The sequence below is a fragment of the Neofelis nebulosa genome, chromosome 2, assembly GCF_028018385.1.
Source record: "Neofelis nebulosa isolate mNeoNeb1 chromosome 2, mNeoNeb1.pri, whole genome shotgun sequence".
In the NCBI taxonomy this organism is placed as follows: Eukaryota; Metazoa; Chordata; class Mammalia; order Carnivora; family Felidae; genus Neofelis; species Neofelis nebulosa.
The window spans coordinates 54,686,708-54,708,711 of record NC_080783.1 but is presented as its reverse complement, the minus strand read 5'-3'; the positions used below and the strand labels follow the sequence as shown (position 1 = coordinate 54,708,711).

General features: G+C 37.5%; 1 protein-coding gene across 6 annotated transcripts in view; it reads right to left on the bottom strand.

Annotated features, from left to right (window-relative positions):
• The window catches only part of SESTD1 (SEC14 and spectrin domain containing 1), a 149,956-nt gene that overhangs the window by 106,679 nt on the left and 21,273 nt on the right, over window positions 1-22,004 (bottom strand). Inside the window, exon 1 of one of the 6 annotated variants that reach the window (XM_058712677.1) lies at window positions 9,761-9,782. The exons of the other annotated variants lie outside the window; for them this stretch is intronic. The gene's annotated coding sequence lies outside the window, so the exon portion shown is untranslated. Of the gene's footprint in view, window positions 1-9,760; window positions 9,783-22,004 lie in introns of those variants that run through there. 6 annotated transcript variants of the gene reach the window in all.

Genomic DNA, 22,004 nt, shown 5'->3' with positions numbered 1-22,004 from the left:
CCAGAAGCAATCTTATTTTTTGTCACTGTCTCCTGAGATGAATGCTTTATTCAAACTTTCCATTACTTTACTGAACCACCACAGCATGACGAAACACTAAATTGTTTTTTTTCTTTTTTTTAAGAATATGTTGAAACTGATGAAGTAGCTTAAAGTAATGAGAAATACAGTTCTGGGGTATGTAGGTCAATTCAAATGACCTGGTGGATAAAATGCGAAGCAGTCAAGAAATGAAAGCTGTGATGTTTACCCTTCTAGAGTCTCCTTTCCATCAATCTTTCACTGCTGTCACAAGAGAAGAGTAATGAAAAATGATTACTGTATTACTAGCTCCAATTAAAAATAGTTTTTCAAAAGTTATTTTAAAAATGTTTTTAATGTTTATTTATTTTTGAGAGAGAGAGAGAGCGAGCTGGGGAGGGGCAGAGACGGATACAGATTCTGAAACAGGCTCCATGCTCTGAGCTGTTAGGCTTGAACCCATGAACCATGAGATCATGTCCTGAGCCAAAATTGGACGCTTAACTAACTGAGCCACCCAGAAGCCCCTCAAAAGTTATTTTAGATTTTGCTAGTCATTAGCACAGACATAAATAACAAAAACAAATTTGCCTATCTCTGGTCATCTTATATATCTCACAGATAGTTAAAACAGTGAACAAAACACAAAAAAATAAAGGAAAATCTTGCAAAATACAACCATCCAATACCATCATCACAATAAAATGTAAAATGACACAAAGTCATGGCTGTTCTCTAATCGTATAGTTATAGATCAGTATTTTTCATAAGATGCTTATTCAACCAAAATATATCTGAGTGGATTATATTCTCAAACAAGGAATGAAACCAATGATGAATATTTACCTGACCTTAATTAATTGATAAAGCAAGGGAAAAAACGTTCTTAAAAACTTGCTAAATGAAGTTAAGAAACGGAAGAATTAAACAATTCAAAACATGCTTAATGAAAATGTCATATATCGCATACGGTCATTTAAAATGACCTATTTTGGGGGCGCCTAGGTGGCTCAGTCAGTTAAGCGTCGACTTCAGCTCAGGTTGTGATCTCGCAGTTTGTGGGTTCGAGCCCATGTTGGGCTCTGTGCTCTGAGCACAGAGCCTGCTTCGGATCCTCTATCTCCCTCTCTGCCCCTCACACGCTCTCTCTCAAAAATAAATAAACATTAAAATAAAATAAAATGACCTATTTTGTTACAATTTATTAAATATGAAAGAAGCAGAAAGTCAGAGTTTATAGCAAATAAGGTGCCTTAAAGACAAGTGAATATGAAGAAAATATTCAACCATGACTGCAAGTTACCTTTAATCAAAAGTAAAAAACAAGGAAGTAAATTATCATCATTCCTAGATGCAAAATAAATTCTATCTAAAACAGAGAGAGCCCTTTATGGTTACAGACTATGAATTCTGAGAACTAGATATGTAAAGGAAATGAAGTTTCAACTGATATCTGTAAACATCTTCTACTTTGAGTATCTCTCTCAAAATCTTGGAGCATTAAAAGAGGAAAATTGGGGCAGCCAAATAAATTGCCATCTTGCCCCCCACAGAGCAGAGACCAAGTCTGAGAGATTTATCTTTGTATTCATTCCTCATTTAACAAAATGGTAGTAAGCACCTAACAGGTCAAGACAATGCTAGATGCTAGACAGACCTGGCATTCAACAAGTATCTAATAAATGAATGTATAAATAACGAAACAAACACTAAAGTAAAGCACCCTAGGAATCCTATCATTATCACAAGTACCTGGATGTCAACACCTTGTGGTGTTGCAAACATAGGATCACATGTACATGCTCTTCCTTCAAAGCAGCTTTTCCCAATTTCTTTCTACTGGGACAGTCTCACACAGATCCAGCAGGTATATAAATTATTGGGATGCTGGAGAAAGGCAGGTCTGTGATGGTGCTTAGATGCACATCAATGGTGCTACCAAAGGGCAGCCAGTAGAGGGCAGCAGAGGATGTGCTGAGTATCAGGAAAAGAGAATTGCAAGCCTTTTAATCAAGACTGGGCAAATTACACTTCATAAGAGATTGTAATTGATGACATGAGTGGGTGCACTGGAACTCCTCTCTCAATAAGTATAAATCAACCAGTTTATTTGGAAAATTTAGTTAGATTCTCCGAAGAGCTTTAACAACCAGTGAAAACCCATTAGGATAGCCTAAGGCTAACTAAATCATCTCTAATAAGTCTACATCATGTAGACACATAATGGCAATGAACAAAATCAGAATGCAAGCTCCTTAGCCTGCAGTTCCAGAAGAAATACTACAGCTGTCCTTAAACTCAGATCAGAATACCTCTGTTGTTACGAAATAAAAGCAATTGTGGAGATGGAAACAAGCAAGCACACATATAGATCCTCACTATCTAACTGGGTTCACCATATGTGTGTGTGTGTGTGTGTGTGTGTGTGTGTGTGTATATATATATATATATATATATACCTATATTTATATATATAATGCAGAAATAAACATTACTCAACTTTACAATGATACATCAAAAGCAGATCACAAGCTGAAAATGTATGTAATTTTTCATTATGGCAGATGCCAGTGTATGATTATTAACTGGTTTTACAACAATATTGACAGTTCTAAATGGAAGAACAACAATCTTTTTGGATAGAGTTTAAATAAAAATGATAAAATAATGGTTAGTTTTGACCAAAATACACATTTAGACAAAATTGCAATTCCTCTAAATAAAATTGAAAGCTAAAGTATGGCCTTATAACACCACTTTTACAGATGCATCAGGACCTATTTATTCAAGGAATAATGGAGGGAGAAAGGAAGAAAGGTTAGAAAGAGAAATATTTGAAGTTTGCTATGAAAATATCAATAATCTATCTGGAAAGAAAAAAAATTTTTTTAATTATTTTTTTTTTTTAATTATTTTTTTTTTCAACGTTTTTTAGTTATTTTTGGGACAGAGAGAGACATAGCATGAACGGGGGAGGGGCAGAGAGAGAGGGAGACACAGAACCGGAAACAGGCTCCAGGCTCCGAGCCATCAGCCCAGAGCCTGACGCGGGGCTCGAACTCACGGACCGCGAGATCGTGACCTGGCTGAAGTCGGACGCCCAACCGACTGCGCCACCCAGGCGCCCCTTAATTATTTTTTTTAACGTTTATTTATTTTTGAGACAGAGACAGAGCATGAACGGGGGAGGGTCAGAGAGAGGGAAACACAGAGTCTGAAACAGGCTCCAGGCTCTGAGCTGTCAGCACAGAGCCCAACGCGGGGCTCGAACTCACGGACCGTGAGATCATGACCTGAGCCGAAGTCGGATGCCCAACCGACTGAGCCACCCAGGCGCCCCGAAAAAAATTCTATATTAAGTTCAGCTTGAACATTAAAAGTCCTATACTGTAACTTAACTTCAAAAATTCAAAAACCTACTGCTAATGGTAATGATAGCCCACCACTTAAAAACTCTTTTCAAAAACAATAAAAATAGCTATTCCTACACCACCATTCTAGCCCTGCCTATTTTTCGAAGGAGCCACAGACACTGATGTCTACAAGGTCAGAAACGTAAGGAACTTATTAGCTCCTTAAATATTTCTCTACAATTCTAGCTATTCTACCAAACCTTTAGCAGCTCCAAACTTCCATTTTGAAGGTCCAGCTTTAAAAATTCTTTAACACTATTAGTTTTTCAAATCTCTGGCTCCTCTTCTCCTTATATTAATTCTCAGGAGTTTGGCTGCTTCACCAAAACTGGGGAGGCAAAGGAAAAAGGAATATTGCTTTAGAGAATTACAGAAGAATAGAATTCCAGGAAAGTAATTTCTGGCATCTCCAGCTATAGAGTACCTCCTGGCTAGAGCCTCTTCAGAGGCTTCCAAAGCTCTCAGATGAGCTCTCTACCTGCATGGCTCAGTCTTACACTAGCTCCAAGAAGCCTGGGCCACTTCCATTTCCAAGGCAATGATTAAGTCTACTGAGGTCACCTGGCTGGGTAGGTCTCTCTCCATCATCAGAGGAAGATGCATGCACAACCCTAATAACTTCACAAACTCATGGTCTCATTTCTAGATCCCAACCCCTCTTCACCTGCCATTGGCGTCTCCTGCCCTCCTCTTCACCTCAGAATTTCTCTGAGTACTCACCAAACTCCTCTCTCCCAGCCTTTATCGTAGACAGAAGTGTTCTTACTCTCTTTGGCAAAGACATACATGCCTTTCATTGAGCTGATCTCAGACAAAATCCAATATCCCAGATATAAACAGTTTAACAGATTTGAACAGAGGTTCATTACGTATCATCAGATTCCTAATTCCAAAGAATTGGCATACAAATTAATTTTTAGTAACCAATTATTTATATGCTGGATACCACACATTCACAAGGGAACTTCTGTACAAGGGAAATCTAACACAAATTGAGATTTTGGCACTATCACATTTTTTTGTTTATATAATGTCAGTATAAGGCACATAGCAAACACCACACTGGAAAAAAGGTAAAAAATTGTAAACTGGAAAACTACTCAAAAATGGAATTATAATATTACCAGGCAGAAAGAAGCCAGTGGAACATGTGAAGAGTTATTTTCCATCATGCTAAAAGTCTCATTTAAAAAACAATGTATATAAAAAAAAAATGTGATACGTTTAACGTTTCTAAGGTGAAACTACAAAAACAATACTGAACATACTACAAATCCTTTAACTTGTTCAGTAACTGAAATGTCACTTCACTATCAATGGAACAAAGTAATCTAAGGCGCATAAAAACTATTTATAGAATAATCACCTCTTTTATACCTCATAAGGACTATTAGTAATACCAGATACCTTTCCCAAGCAAAGACCTCCCCCACTAAAGAATTTCCCTGCCATAGGATTCTGTTTCAAAGAGCTGTTCCCTCTGAAAAGCAGTTTAGTGCAGCAGTAAATAAAGACCATGGCCTTGGAGACCAGGTGGGACTCCAAGGCAGCCACTTACTAACTAGGTGGCTTGGGCAATTCCTTTAATTTCTCTTCAGGGGCATAATCACTGAGCTCACAGGACTGAGGATTAGGTGAACTAACATTACTGTTAGTGTTTAATATACTCCAGGATGGTAGGCATTCAACAAATAGCACCTAGTATTAGCAGGTAAAACTTCCCTCCTCCACTAATTACTGATTTACTATCAATGATTTTCCAAAGGCCATAGTCAAATCATCCCCTCCTAAGGCTTTCTTGGTCCAACACACTAAAATGGCCACAACCCCATTACAACCAAATAACTTAATACACCCTGGCATTTTTTTATGTTCAAGAATTTTATTTCATCCTCACAACAACATACTATTTTGTTAGTATCCCCATTTTTTCTGATAAGTGAGGCACAGAGAATTTCCCAAGATCATACAGAAATTAACAGATTTATAAATCACAGACTTAGAACCATAGAGAGCATCTACTCCAACTTTTTCATTTTATTGATAAGGAAACTTAGTCTGTTTGGCTGCTGTAACAAAAATACCATAGACTGAGTAACTTATAAACAATAACTTTATTTCTCATGGTTCTGCTCAAGCTGCTATTTAACAAAATACCATAGAGTGGGTGCCTTATAAATAACAGAAATTTATTTCTCATATTTCTGGAGGCCAAGAAGTCTAAGATTAATATGCAGGTGGATTCAGTGCCTGATGGAAGGCCCACTCCTGTTCTACAAAAGGACCGTCTTCTACATGTGTCCTCCCATGGTGGAAAGGGCAAGGGAGTTCTAATGGGGTCTCTTTTATAAGAGCACACTAATCACCTACCAAGGCCCACCTCCAAATACCTTCACGCTGGGGATTTGTTTTCAACACACGAATTTGGGGGGGGGGGGGGGGGGACACAAACATGAAACCTAAAACAGAAACTGAGATCTAGAGGACATATATTTACCCTCCTAAGGCTACATGGCAAATAACATTAAACCCAGCTTCAGGAAATCCTAAAACCTTGCACAGTGCTTCTCTCCACCGTATTATTTTATCATATAATAAAATATAAATTAAAAACACACAAATCGGGCGCCTGGGTGGCTCAGTTGGTTGAATGTCTGACTCTAGATTTCCACTCAAGTCATGATCCCAGGGTCGTGGGATAAAGCCCCATGCACTGAGCATGGAGCGCCTGCTTAAGATATTCTCTCTCTCTCTCTCTCTCTCTCTCTCTCACTGTCCCCCCCCCCCCCGCCCACTCTCACACACTCTCAAAGTCCATCAATTCTGAATGGATAAACAAAATGTGGTATTATCCATGTAATAGAATACTACCTGGCAAGAAAAAGGAGTGAAGTATTGATACATGGTATAACATGAGTGAACCTTAAAACATACTAAGTGACAGAAGCCAGACACAAAAGGTCACATGTTACAGGATTCCACTTATATTAAATATCCCAAATTGGCAAATTCATAGAGACAGAAAGTAAGTTAATGGTTGCCCAGGGCTGGAGTAGGTGTGGGAAATGACTGGTAATGGGTGTAAGGATTCTTTTCTGGGGTGATGAAAGTGTTATAAGATCAAATTATGGTGATAGTCCCTGCAAATCTACTAAAAATCACTGAATTATACACTTAAAATGGGTGAATTCTATGGCATATAAATTTTACCTCAATAAAACTGCCAAAAAATAATTTAAAAAAGTAAATAGAATTGTCTATTTTGTAGATTGGGGAAATCTGGATAAAAATGATGTACAATTCTGGAGCACCTGGGTGGCTCAGTCTTGTATGCGTCCAATTGTTGATTTCAGCTCAGGTCAAGATCCCACGGTCCTGGGTTTGACACTGACAGCACAGAGCCTGCTTGGGATTCTCTCTCTCCCCATCCCCTGCTCACGTGTGTGCGCGCTCTCTCTCTAAATAAATAAACTTAAAAAAAAAAAAAAATGACTAACAGTGCTAAAAATGTTCTATAAGGCAATATATAATCACTTTGTGTTTGCTGCTTCATTTAGAACTCACAACAATACTATTAGAATTAGTGTTGTCACCACTTAACAGCTGAATAAACTGAGACTTAGTGAGATGAAGAGAGGTCACCCTGCCCAAAGTCATGTAGTTCATAAACAGCAAAACTAGAATTTAAACCCAAGGCTGGGCCCAAGGCCTAAATACATTAGTTCCCATGCTCTTGTTTAATGTAGTAACTTTTATTATAAAATGAATAAAATCTTTAACAGTTCTTGAACAGATTGTTCATTTTTAAAATTTAATGACATGAACGTTGTTAGGGGAGTCTCCTATTGTCTAGTAACACTGACTTTTAATATTTGCAAATAGAATTTGTCTGGAATCTGAGTCAATAATGGGGCAGGGGAGGGATATACATAGAACAGACTTGGCAACGTGTTAATTGTTGAAAGTAGACAATATGTAAATAGTGGCTCGTTTTACTATTCTGTTTTTGTATGATCAAAAATTTCTGATAAGATTAAGAACACTCAATCTTAAACATGCCAATCCCGAAAAAGAGGAAGCCACAATCCTTTAAAATTCTGTTGCACTTAGCAATATTTTATTTCAAAATCAAGAAGACACAAGAAGTAGACTACATATAATTTTTAAATATTCACATAGTCACCATCATATTCTAAAACCTTTATGGAGAAAGATCTGAGTATTTGGTCCTCATGTAAAACTGCTGAGAAGGAAGAGATCAATTCTGTCAAAATGCAGAAACCAGGAGATAAAAAGAAGCAGACAGGTAGGCAAAACTTTTGTTCCCTGTCTCTTCAGGTCTTTCATACCTTATGACTGGGGTCATTTCCTCAGCAGTCTCCCTCTCACTCTATCACCATGACCATATTATACTATTTTTAATTAAATTACTAAGAAAAGCAAAAGCGTACGTCCACAATAGGCACTCACTGTAACATGTCAACAGCAGTGGTTGGTCAGAGACCAGGCAGATCTCCTAGGAGAAGAATCAATTAAATATTATATGGATTAGCCCACAAAAGTCCAAACGTTCTGCATGTCACACGTTTCAACACTTAAGAGCACAGTTCCAAATTTAGTAACAATTTATTTTAGCTAAAGTCAATAGAACCAAAAAGGTTATGTCTGAAATCAAAAGTAGGTGTTAGATCTGAATGTGTTTGAATGAATGCGTGCATCTGTCCAGGACAATATCTGGCACATGACCAACGCACATTATTTGCTGAATTAACTCCCTTCTTATGATCCCATCACAGTTTTCTCATTTCAGAGTCACTGGGCACAACAATTAGGAAACAGGAGAAAACAAGCTTAAATAATTTTAACTTGACAAAGCACTAAGAATAGAGCATGCATTTACTTTGAGCAGAATATTAAATTACATAGTTCAGGAACCTTTACTGAAACATCTTGGGACCTGGCCCATCAAGATCATGAATGAAAAGAAGCACTGTATAAAGCCTGCTTTATGCTACAACCCACTGTATAACCTCTGGCTTTTAGAAGTGGCTTATTTAACTTTACTATCCTTACAGCCTAAGTGAGTTTTCATGAACATTTGGAAAAAGCCACTGTATATAATATGAACATTTTTCCATTTTCTGAAATTCTATCATCACTTTTATTACAGTATTCACCATCATCCCCTCTTCCACCTCACTTTCTCACTTTAGTATCTATCAATACTTTCCAGTTCGTAGTTCTTTCCTGCAATATTTATTTTTTCAAAAGTTTTTATTTATTGGGGCGCCTGGGTGGCTCAGTTGGTTAAGCGTTGACTTTGGCTCAGGTCATGATCTCATAGTTTGTGAGTTCGAGCCCCATGTTGCACTCTGTGCTGGCGGCTCAGAGCCTGGAGCCTGCTTCGGATTCTGTGTCTCCTCCTCTCTCTGCCCCTCCCCTGCTCATGCTGTGTCTATATACGTTAAAAAAAAAAATTTTAGAAAAAGTTCTTATTTATTTATTGGGGGGGGGAGCAGGGGAAGGGCGGGGGGGGTGTGTGTGCACGGAATCCCAAGAAGGTTCCACCCTCTCAGCCCAGAGCACAACACAGGGCTGGAACCCACAAACCGTGAGTTCAGGACCTGAGCCAAAATCAAGAGCCAGATGCTTAACCAACTGAGCCATCCAGGCACCCCTCTTGTGCTATTTAGACGGCTCCTGAATCTAGCACCCATCTCTCACTGGCTGATTATCTGATCTGGAAAAATCACAAAAGAACCATAAAGGAAACTCTGGGATTCCTCTACACATTCAAAAAAAAAAAAAAAAAAAAAAAAAAGTTTTTGCTAGCAAGTATTTCTAATAATTGAGGCAATATAACTTCTGCCATCAACTAATTAATACTGTGCTCTAGATGTGAGGTTTACGGCAACAGCAATTATGAACATTTTTCGTAGTAACACACAACGTGCAAACACTGAAATTTTTTAAATGAGAAATGATGGTGGGGTGCCTGGGTGGCTCAATCGGTTAAGCATCGACTTCACTCAGGTCATCATCTCATAGTTTGTGAGTTCCAGTCCCACATCAGGCTCTCTGCTGTCAGCACACAGCCTGCTTCAAATCCTCTGCCCACCCCCTTTCTGCCCTTCCCCTGCTCTCACTCTCTCAAAAGTAAACATTTAAAATAAAATAAAATATCTTTAGAAAGAAAGAAAGAAAGAAAGAAAGAAAGAAAGAAAGAAAGAAAGAAAGAAAGAAAGAAAGAAAGAAAATTGTTAAAAAATGATTTAAGTTTAAAAGGGCTTTCTTGAAGTGACCAGGGCTTCTAATACAAAGCATACCATTAAAATAGGCGGCATCAAAGCAGCACTTCCTGTTTTTAATGACTTCAATACCGCTTGTGGAGCTCCTGAAAACAAGCAGAGGCAGCAGGGTGTCATGATTAAGACTAGAGTCAGACTGACAAGGGACATATCCGAACTATGTCCCTTGTGAGCTGTGACCTTCAACAAGTTGCTTTACTTCTTACCTCAAGAGGACCTAGCTACAGTTCTGTGTAGGGTGATATGCCAGAATCTCCCCTTTAGCTTAAGCTCATTACATTAGCTTCAGTGCTTACAGGGACCCCTGTATCACCCATCCAGAACCCTTTCCTAGGACTGATTCTCCCACCTCCCAGCAATCGCCACATATCTACCACTGAGGCAAACTGAGAGACACATAACCCTCTCTCCTACAAGAATTATTTTATAAAGACATCTAACAAACCATATTTTACTACAGTGACAGAGGGTATCTTGAATTAGCATTCTTATAAACCCCCCCTAAAACATCAGCCTTGCTCATAGAAATGCAGAGGCATAAGCAATCTTCATCTACGTGAAACTACTGTAAATATAAAATCAGAACAATTAAGCTGATGGAAAGTACCCCCAAAAAAACAACAAAGCAGAAAACTTTTAATAAACACTCCAAACTGAATTGTTATCTCTTTAAACAGGCAGTTGGAACCAAAAAAAAAACCAAACAAAAAAAATGGACAAAAGCAAAATAAAATGAAAAAAGAGGTGACTAAACCCAGGTAAGAAACAGAAGAAAAAAATCACATCAGAACTGAAGATGAAATTACAAGGTGCTCAACAATAAATTCAAATAAAAAATTTCTTGTTTATTTATTTTGAGAAGAGGGAGAGAATCCAAAGCAGGCTCTGTGCTATCAGTGCAGGGCCTGACTGACTGAGGCACACAGGTGCCCCCAAATCAAGTAAAAATTTAATGAAATACACTGACTGAAAGCAAAAGAATAAAAATGAGACAATGAAGTAAAAATAGAAAGTTTTGAAATGGAAGACAAATAAGATATAATTGTGCATACATGAAGCCCCTGAAGAAAAAAAAAACCAAAACGTTAGAATGGAACTGATGTTTAAAACTATAATCCAAAAAAACTTCAGAAACAAGACCCAATTTTACATACGAAAAGGATCCACTAGAAGGCAGGGAAAATTGACCTACTATAATAAACTCTAAGACAAATCCCAGTAAAACTATTAGACTTTAAAAATAAAAGGAAAAATAAAACCAGGGATTCCAAGCAAAAGGATCACATAACTTAGGACAAAGAAAATAAGGCTGGTAACAGACTTCTCAAAAACAATATATACTGCAAGACCACACCGGAAACATGGAATGTGTGAACCAAGGATATTATTTCTGACCAACCCGTCCTTCTAGTACAAGGCTATCAAAAAACTTTATTTTTTTTTTTTAAGTTTATGTATTTATTTTGAGAGAGGGAGAGAGAGTGTGCATGGTAAGAGGAGGAGAGAGAGGGACAGAATTATAAGCAGGTTCTGTGCTCTCAGCACAGATCCCAGCATAGGACTGGAACCCATGACCTGCAAGATCATGACCCGAGCTGAAATTGAGATGCTTGAACGTTTGAGCTACCCAGGAACCCATACATGTTACACAAGATTATTCATTATAGTACATACAAATTGGAAAATACAACTGCAAACAACCTGCATGTCCAGAGAAATTGAGAAGTTTAATAAAGAATGAGTGGGGCACCTGGGGGGCTCAGTCGGTTAAGCTCAGGTCATGATCTCCTGGTTTGTGAGTTCAAGCCCCACATCAGGCTCTGTGCTGACAGCTCTGAGCCTGGAGCCTGCTTCAGATTCTGAGTCTCCCTCTTCTCTCTGACCCTATCCTGCTCACGCTCTGTCTCTCTCTCGGAAATAAACATTAAAAACAATTTAAAAAAAAGAATGAGTATATCCACACAATTCTTCTAAAAAAGAATGAAGAGGACCTCCATAAAATAACATGGATATCCAGTATACACTGTTACATGAAAAAACTAGTGCAAAACAATGTCTGTACTGGGTTACTTTTTGTGTATTAAAAAATAAAAAATATATACATTTATCTGTTCATTCTGTGCAAAGAGAAACAAAATAGGTGATAAAGTAGAGTAACTGCCTACAGAAAGTAGGGGAGAATGGGTGCAATGCATAGGAAGCTGGAAAAGGAAAAGAGATGACTCTGTGTAGTTCTGACTTTTGGAACCATGCTAATGTTTCACATACTCAAAGAAATATAACAAGATTAAAAGGATGAGAGGAAAATAAATCCCATAATTGAAATCAAATGGAAAGAAATATCTTAATGGCATTTCAAATGACAAACATACTGCACTAAATGGGGCAGTGTGAGGGGAGAAATAACCCAAATAACTTTTGAACAAAATAGTTTTACCATATACTCTAAGGCTGTAAACAAAACTGTAAATAAATACTGAACTCCAATAAATGAGTTTGTTTGGTTTTACAGTGTTAAGAATTAGCAAGTCTTAATTACTTTCTGTGTATTCTAAGATTGAGCAAATAAGTAAGTAAACTGAATAATGAGAGCCAGACTTCTCACTGTCAAAGGAAGTTACAAATATGGAAGGTGGGAAGGAGGCTAAAATGAACCCCATAATGATAGCTGGAATAGGAAACGTTAATATATACTCAAAAAACTTTAAAACATTTATAGAGGTATGTGTATATGTTACATAGCTCTGTCCACTGAGAATTTTCTGATTAATTTTATGTGTCAATGTGACTAGGCCACAGAGTGCCCAGATATTTAATTAAATATTATTTTGAATGTTCCTACAAGAGTTTTTGATGAAATTAACATTTTAATTGGTAAAGTATACTGCCCTCCATCTTGTGGGTGAGCCTCACCTAATCACCTGAAGGCCTGAATAAAACAAACAGACTGACCCTTCCCCAATGGGAGAGAATTCCCTAACAGACTGCCTTCAAACGAAATCTGCAACATCAGTTCTTCCTGCCTGATAGCTTTTGAACTGGATCATCGGTTCTCCCTCAGTCTCAGCAGCCTGCCACCCTACCATGCAGACTGACCTGAAGCCTCCACAGTCACATGAGCCAATTTCTTATGATAAATCTCCTTATGCATATATCCTATTGGTTTTGTTTCTCTGGAGAATCCTAATACAAAGGCCTAAAGATCAACAAAATCTCAGGAGCAATGAGCACAGATGCCTAGATCTTGATTTTTTTTTTTTAAGTTTATTTATTTTGAGAGAGATAGAGAGAGAAAGTGAGAGATTGGCAGGAGCAGAGACAGAAAAGAGCATGAGAATCCCAAGCAGGCTCCACACAATCAGAACAGAGCCTGAGAGCGGACTCAAACTCACAAACTCTGAGATCATGACCTGAGCCCAAGTCGGATGCTTAACCAACTAAGCCACCAAGGTGCCTCTGAACCTTGACTTCTGAATACTGTTCCCACTAAAAATAATCAGGACTCCTTGAAAAAAATGGCAGATTCCAAGACGAGGTAAAGAAAATATAAGATGACTCTGGAACATCTTATTGTCAGAATATAAAGTGCTCAAAAATGTACGGGTACGTGTCAGACAAAGAATAATACAGGTAAGAATTATCATTGTATGGTGAAATTCATGGGTAAAAAAGTTATGAGAAATAAAATATTTAGAAATTCTCAAAGTATCTCCCTTAAAGATATTTATTAACTACAAATGCAAAAAAAAGTAAGTTTACAGTGGGGAAACCTAGAGGATGCCACCATAACCAACTAATAAGAATTTACATCACTAGTAATAGAACAACAATAGCATGGGCCTCCAGATATAATATATGGATATACTTCTGGAGTATTCTGGCCAAAAGTGTACAAACTAAATTTAATCAAGAGGAAATTTAAAAAAAAAAAAAAAAGGGACAATATTTCTACAAAACAGTGGACATGTATTCTTCGAAAATGTCCTCTCATGGGGGCGCCTGGATGGCTCAGTTGGGTAAGCGTCTCAGTTTCAGCTCAGGTCAGTCTCATGGTTCGTAAGTTTGAGCCCCATGTTGGTCTCTACACTGACAGCGAGGAGCTTGCTTGGGATAGTGTCTGTCTGTCTGTCTCTCTCTCTCTCTCTCTCTCTCTCTCTCTCTCCCCCTCCCCCATGCACACTCTGTCTCAAAACAAACTTTATAAAATTATATATATATATATTTAAAAAATGTCCTATTGTGAAACACAAAGCAGACCAAAGAAGATTAAAAAGGTATGACAAATGAAAATACACAATCCTAGACTGGACCCTATGCACGGGGCGGGGGGAGGGAAGGGTAGTTTATCATTCACTCAAAAGGACATTATCAAATTCAGCAAATTTGAATTTTTAAAATGTATCTATTTTTAGAGAGAAAGCATGCAAGCAGAGGAGAGGGGTGGAGGGAGACAGACAGGGACAGGACAAACAATCCCAAGCAGGTTCCATGCTGTCAGCACAGAGCCACAGCACAACATGGAACTCAAACACACGACCCTAGGATCATGACCTGAGCCTAAATCAAGAGTCAGATGCTCAACCAACTGAGCTCCCCAGGCACCCTCTAAAATTCAGCAAATCTGAATAAAATCAATGCTGTATCAATGTTAACTTCCTGATTTGATCACTATACTGTGGTTACATAAGAAAATATCCTAGAGCATCTGGGTGGCTCAGTCGATTAAGTGTCAGACCTCGGCTCAGGTCATGATCTCACAGCTTGTGCGTTCGAGCCCCACATTGGGCTCTGTGCTGACAGCTCAGAGCCTGGAGCCTGCTTCAGATTCTACATCTCTCTGTCTGTCTGTCTCTCTCTCTCTCTCTCTCTCTCTCTCTCTCCCCCTCTCCTGCTCACGCTCTGCCTCTCCCTCTTGCTCTAAAATAAACTAACATTAAAAAGAAAAAAATAGGCTTCGTTTTTGGGAAATGCACCCTGAATATTATTTAGGGACAAAAGGACACAATGTCTTCAATTGCTCTCAAATGGCTCAGAAAAACTGTGTATTCAACTGCTTTATAAAAAGCAAACGTGGGGTGGCTCAGTTGGTTGGGCTTCCAACTCTTGATTTCAGCTCAGATCATGTCATGATCTTACTGTCGTGAGATCAAGCCCTGTGTTGGGCTCTGTGTTGATGGCACGGAGACTGCTTAGTATTCTCCATCTCTCTCTGCCCCTTCCCCATTCTCTCACGTACATGCATGCACATGTGTGCACTCACTCTCAAAAGTAAATAAACATGTTAAAAAGCTAACATTTGAGGAATCTGAGTTGAAGAGTAAATAGAATTCTTTGAATTATTTTTGAAATTTTTCTGTAAGTCTGAAGTTATTTCAAAATATAAAAATTGGGTAAAATTAAATATTTGATAATAAGCCTTCCTACATCATTCCCCAAGGTGTGCACCCACATACACATTATAATAAAAGCCAAAGCTAAAAACCAAGGATAGACCTTCAAGTTATTCTTTTCCTATAACCTCTCTACAAATGGCCATATAACCTGCCAACCCTATCCTCTTCTCTTCAACAGCACTATTGCCTCAATTACTGTATAACCTCTGAAAGATTCCCAATTCCAGAATCTCCTCTTTCACACTTGCAAAATTAACCACCTCACTACTCTACTCTAAAATTTTGAACAGTCCTCCACAGCCAACTCTTCCGCCAGATTTAAGTCTTTTCCAGATCATGCCCCTGACTCTTTCTACCTCACATCCTCCTCACCGTCAAGAAACCGAGTGCAGTTCTCTGAACTTGCAATGGTATTTCATTGTTGGTGCTCTGGCATATGCGGTTTTCTCTGTTGAAATCCCCTTCTGTCTACAGAAATTCCTATTTATTCTTTAAAACTTAAGCTTCACCTTGTCTGTGAAAGCTTCCCTGACACAACACTCAATGTGAGGATGAGTAACTATTCTCTCCTTCCTTCATGCTATGATTTTATCTTACACCTTCTCTTATTATACTTATTACACAGTACAACTATCTCACATTCTAAGGTGAATGGGAACTCACTGACAGAAAAGACTAACTTATTCTTATTTGTTGAATTACCCAACAAATAAGGGTCCTTGGGATACCTGGGGGGTTCAGTCGGTTAAGGTCCAACTCTTGATTGCATCTCAGGTCATGATCTCTCGGTTTGTGGAATGGAGCACCATGTCAGGTTCTGTGCTAACAGTGTGGAACCCGCTTGGGATTCTCTTTCCCTCTCTCTCTGCCCCTCCCCCTGCTTGTGCATGCATGCTCTGTAAGTAAATAAACATCAAGAAGAAAAACCTTAAAGAAAAATATTATAATGATACACTTGCACCCCCTTCTAGTATACTCATTACAGGGATAAGTGAAACTAATTTTAAGAGATCCTCAAATTATCAATGACAATAATCCATGTTAAAGCTTCCATGAAAAAATGCTGTCACATACAAATATGCAAAATCCTAACTACAGAAATTAGGACTGTTGGTGTCTTTGATACCTTGTCCTTCTGGTTTTTCTGATGATCACTTTGTCTTAGCATTTTGGGGACCAAGCATGATCTGACCCTCACTTACCTGGCCCCTCCTACATGTTTCTATCATAGCCTAAATATATTTCCAAGCATAAAATTTAGCATCTATCATTAAAAGCATATGCTCCAGAAATTCAGGATTGTGTCAGTTTTAATTTCCACTATATGTCTGCCCTCTCCCTACAAGTGACAAGTACAGTGTGTGAAGCATAGAAGGGACTCCATGAATTTAAGAGAAATGGCTGAATTCATCTGGAGATATTTTAAGTGGGAATTTCCAAAATGACTGATTTTCCTTAGAATAAAGAAAGATTATTTTTCAGAATAAGCCCTGATAATCAGACCTATGTACCTTATATGGCAAAAGGCCTATTTTCAGTAGCATGAAGGGTACTTCAAGATTTCCCCTCAAGGTCTGGGAGCACAAAGACTTCCCCTACCACTGTTCACCACAGACAAGAGTCCACAGGGCTTAATAGCTTTATTGCCTACCAGAAGGACAGAGCTACAACTGTGGCAACAAATTCTGAAACGATAGTTAAGTATAATGGCACTAATACACCCTTAGAAAATGGTTGCTGTACTGAAAACTAATGCCTTCTCTTGAAAGTTCTATGACCATGAATGAAATTCCCTTCAAAGTCTTGATCATGAATTAAATTCCATAAAAATTTTTATATTCCAAAAAATATATATATATATTAAAAAAAAGCATTATACTTATAGCATACACTATACATTTAAAAAATCAGAAAATTTAACAAGTAACTTGACAATAATCCAATAACTTTCTTACTATAATGCATTAAAGTTTTCTTTTTTAAAAAAAGGTTTTTTTTAAAGTTTATTTATTTTTGAGAGAGAGAGAAGTTTATTTATTTTTGAGAGAGAGAGTGGGGGGAAGGCAGAGAAAGGAGGAGACACAGAATCTGAAGCAGGCTCCAGGCTCTGAACTGTCAGCACAGAGTCCAATGCAGGGCTCAAACTGATGAGCCATGAGATGATGACCTGGGCCAAAGTCGGACGCTTAACTGAGTCACCCACGCGCCCATGCATTAAAGTTTTCTTAATATAAAGTACAGCTCTTTTCAAATAGTTCCCTCATAGCCATGCCAGTTTCTATACAAAACTAGTTTATTACTAAATACTAACTGCAGAAAAAAGTCCATGTCATCTTATAATTCTTTGTGTATTTTATAAAGGTCATAGGTAACAAAGCAAACTGAGTATGTGTCCCTAAAATAAAGAAATGGAGCACCTAATTTCTTCCTCCTCAGGGGAAAGGCTTTGTTGTCACCAGAGTTAATTGAATTCTTGCTTTGATCCTATTTTTTTCTCTAATGTTCTCTATTAATTGACCTCTTTTTACTTTCCTCTTTCTCTAACTTGCCTTTTCCCTTTAGCCCTAACTGCTTTTCTTATTGAAACTTAAAGTCCTGAAGGGGCGCCTGGGTGGCGCAGTCGGTTAAGCGTCCGACTTCAGCCAGGTCACGATCTCGCGGTCCGTGAGTTCGAGCCCCGCGTCAGGCTCTGGGCTGATGGCTCGGAGCCTGGAGCCTGTTTCCGATTCTGTGTCTCCCTCTCTCTCTGCCCCTCCCCCGTTCATGCTCTGTCTCTGTCTGTCCCAAAAATAAATAAAAAAAAAAACATTAAAAAAAAAAAATTTTTTAAAAAAGAAACTTAAAGTCCTGTCAACCTCTTAAGTTAAAATACACAACTACTTAGATGCCAAATGTCTACCAATTTTATCATAGGACATTCAAGAGTGCCATATTTACTAATCACTGCCAATGTCTGATTTCTCTGCTCTAATAGTAAATTCCTTTTTTACACCTAGCTAAAGTACTATATTTTATTATGTTCTCTCTCAGCGCTTAACAAAAAGTAAATACTCAAAGATTAATACTATAATTTAACAAAACTCTAGTTTAAATGGACTACACAATAGAATGCCATATAATCCGCAGTGTTCTTACAACCATATTATAAAAAATAAGATCAAGAGAGAATTAAAATAGACTTGGAAATTTTAAGTTACTTACAAAATACATTTTCCATAAAATGTCTTCTCTTTGCAAATCAGATCAGATTTCATGTAATGCTTCATAATACAATCACACAAGTGAGTCATTTGTACCAGGTACAATAGGGTTTTTAAAAGTCTGCTAAGGTAAAAACTATGAAAGACAAAAGTTCAAAGCTGCACAGCTGGAAGCATTCCAGAACAGAACCTTAAAAGTGACAGAAACCACTAGTGCTCACTTGTATTTTTTGATAGCATCATTCTAAACTAGTGGTTCTCAATCTGGCTACATATTAGAATCACTTGGAGAGCTTTTAAAAAATATCCAGTCCAGGCCAAGTGGATCAGAAGATCTGGGATTTGGATCTGGCATAGGAACTGTTTCAAAGCTCCCCAATGACCATAATGTGATACTAGGATTCAAAACCATTAGCCAGGTCTCTATAATTATTAACACAGAATAAAATATTAAGGTATCATTTAGCACTAACAACATTTTGTTCTTAAAGAACAGTCATTCAACTAATTTACTCTTTAAGTTATCTAGCAGTATAAAAAATGAAAATTAAAAAAAATAAATCATCTAGCAGTATGAAAACACTTAAATCTATACTTACCAAAAAGGAGGTCCTCCACTATCATTTGTTGGTGATGCAGATATTTTAACAATTAAAATTATGGTGATTACCTTATTTTAGAAAGAGTATGGGGCTCCTATAGTACAAACATATTATTTTGACATTTTACAGTAATTCTAGCTTCAAATTCTCCAAAATAGTTGATGATGCAGTCATCAACTAACAGCTTGCAAGTTATAAGATGATAGGAAATATACTTTGAGATGAAGAATTGGGGTATTTCAGGCAGAACAAACTGATCAAGGCCATGATATAAAGACAGTACAAGTGTAGAATCTGTCTAGAACAAAGGAGGAAGTTCAGTGTGATGGAGACAAATAGGGATAGTTAGATATGGGAAGAAAAGCTAAGATTGTGTGCAGACTGAAAAGTCTCTGAATGACAGACTATTAGTCTGTTACTGGAGAACTAACTACTAAAGAACGACAGGGTGTTCCACTTTTGAGAAGATGGAGTAGATGTACTTTTTCCTCATTCCTCCCACTAAGTACAACTGAAAATGCTTACACATGAAAGTGGTGAATTCCCTGGGTTTTCTTTGGTCTTCACCTATCTATCTCACATTTGGAGCTAAAATGCTGACTACCTGCAAACACGAACAGATCAAACCAGAAAAGGCCCCAACTTGTTCTCTTTAGCCAAAGACCAGGAAGGGGTAGTCTAGCAACAGAGAAAACTTTTAGACAATAACTGCACTACTGTAACTAAACACCATACAAAAGACCATGACCCCACCCCACCCATGACAACAAAGCCTGAGTGGGTAGACTACACTTCCACCCTCAGGAATATGTAATGAGGTACACTAAGACCGTCAAGTAAGGTGGGATCACAGACAGCCAAGGAGGGATCCAACACTTTCATCTGAGAATGAATCCTCACCCTCCAGGACCTGTCATCCCCACTGTGTGAGTGGAGACCACATGAAAAGCTGTTAGAATTATCTGGCAAAGATTTTAAAGCAGCCATGATAAAAATATTTCAACGAGCAATTATGAACATGCCCAAAACAAATGAAAAACTAGAAAGTCTCCACAAACAAAATCTGAGAGCAAAGAAATAGAAGATATAAGAACCAGATGGAAACTTTAGAACTGAAAGATACAATAACTGAATGAAAAAGCTTAGATGGACTCAAAGCAGAATAGTAGAGACAGAGGAAATAATCACTGAACTAAAAGAGAAAGAATATAAATTATCCAATATTAAAAACAGGAAGAAAACAAGACTGAAAACTAAATGAAGAGATCCTTGTAGAGCCATGAAACAACAAAAGACTTAACATATGTGTCACTGGAGTCCCAAAAAGGGGGCAAGGGACAACTGAAAAAGTACCTTAAGAAATATGGCAAGAGACATAAACTTACAGGTTTAAGAAATTTAGTGAACCCAAAATTAGATAAACCCAAAGAAATCTATGCCAAGTCACAACATAATTAAACTTCTGAAGATTAAGGACAAAGAAAACATTCAGAAAAAAATCAAAACCTTACCCACAGGAGAAAAACAACTCAAATGACAGTGATTTCTCATCAGAAACCATGAAGACCATAAGGAAGTAAGCCAATATTATTCAAGTGCTGAAAGAAAAGACTGTCAACCCAGAATCCTATACTCAGTAAAAACATCATTCAGTCATGAGAGGAAAATCAAGACCTTCTAAGATGAAAACAACAAAAAAAAAAACTAAGTGAACGTCACCCATACACATACCTTCAAATTCAACTAAAATAAGACCTCTGAACAGAAAGGAAATAATAAAAGAAGGAATTTTAGAATATCAGGAAAGAAAAAAGAAAACAGTAAGCAAAAACATTGGTAAATACGCTTTCCTTGTCCTCTTGAGTTTTCTAAATTATGTTTGACATTGAAGCAAAAGTTGTAACTGTCTGATATGGTTCTAACTGTACATACAGGAAACATTTTTAGACAATTATAAACAGGGGAGGGTAAAGGGACATAGAAGGAGGTAAGGTTTCTATGGTTCACTAAAACTGGTAAAATGATGAGAACAATAGGCTGTAATAAGTTATGTGTATGATTGCAATACCCTACAGCAAACACCAAAAAAGATATACAAAGAGATATGTTCAAAACACAACTGATAAATCAAAATGAATTTCTAAAATATGCTCAAGTAACCGAAAGAAAACAGAAAAATGAAAAAGGTAAACAGAAAACAAAAATATTAAATGACAAACTTAAGCCCTAACACATCTACAACATCATTAAAAAGTCTAAACACATTCAGACACATTAGCACAGTGAATTAAAAAACATGATGTCTACAAAAAACTCACTTCAAATATAACTATAACGGCTGGCTGGAAGTAAAAGAATGTGAAAAATTACATCATGTAAACATTAACCAAAGGAAGGCAGAAATGGCTACATTAATATTATACAAAGCAAACTTCAAAGCAAAGACATTTACCAGAGACAGAAAAGCATATTATAGAATGACAAAACGGTCAAGCCATCAAGAAGACATAGCAATCCTAAATGTGCAGGTGTCAACTGACAGAAGTGAAAAATATATGAAGCAAAAACTAAAAGAACTAAAAAGTTAGACAAATCCTCAATCATAGTTGGAGATTTCAACATCCCTCCCTGAACATCTGATTGACCAACTACACAGAAATCAGAAGGATACAGACCTCAAGAACACTACCAACCAACAGAATCTAATCAACATTTATAGAACACTCCACCAATCAACACCAGAATACATACTTCTCTCCAAATACTCATGGAAATACAGACCACACATCAAGATAGATCCTGACCCACAAACATATGGCCAACTAATCTTTGACAAAGAGGAAAGAATATCCAATGGAAAAAAGATACTCTCTTCAGCAAGTGGTGCTGGGAAAACTGGACAACGACACACAGAAAAATGAACCTGGACCACTTTCTTACATCATACACAAAAATAAACTCAAAATGGATGAAAGACCTAAACATAAGACAGAAAGCCATCACAATCCTCGAGGAGAAAGCAGGCAAAAATCTCTTTGACCTGGCCACAGCAACTTCTTACTCAACA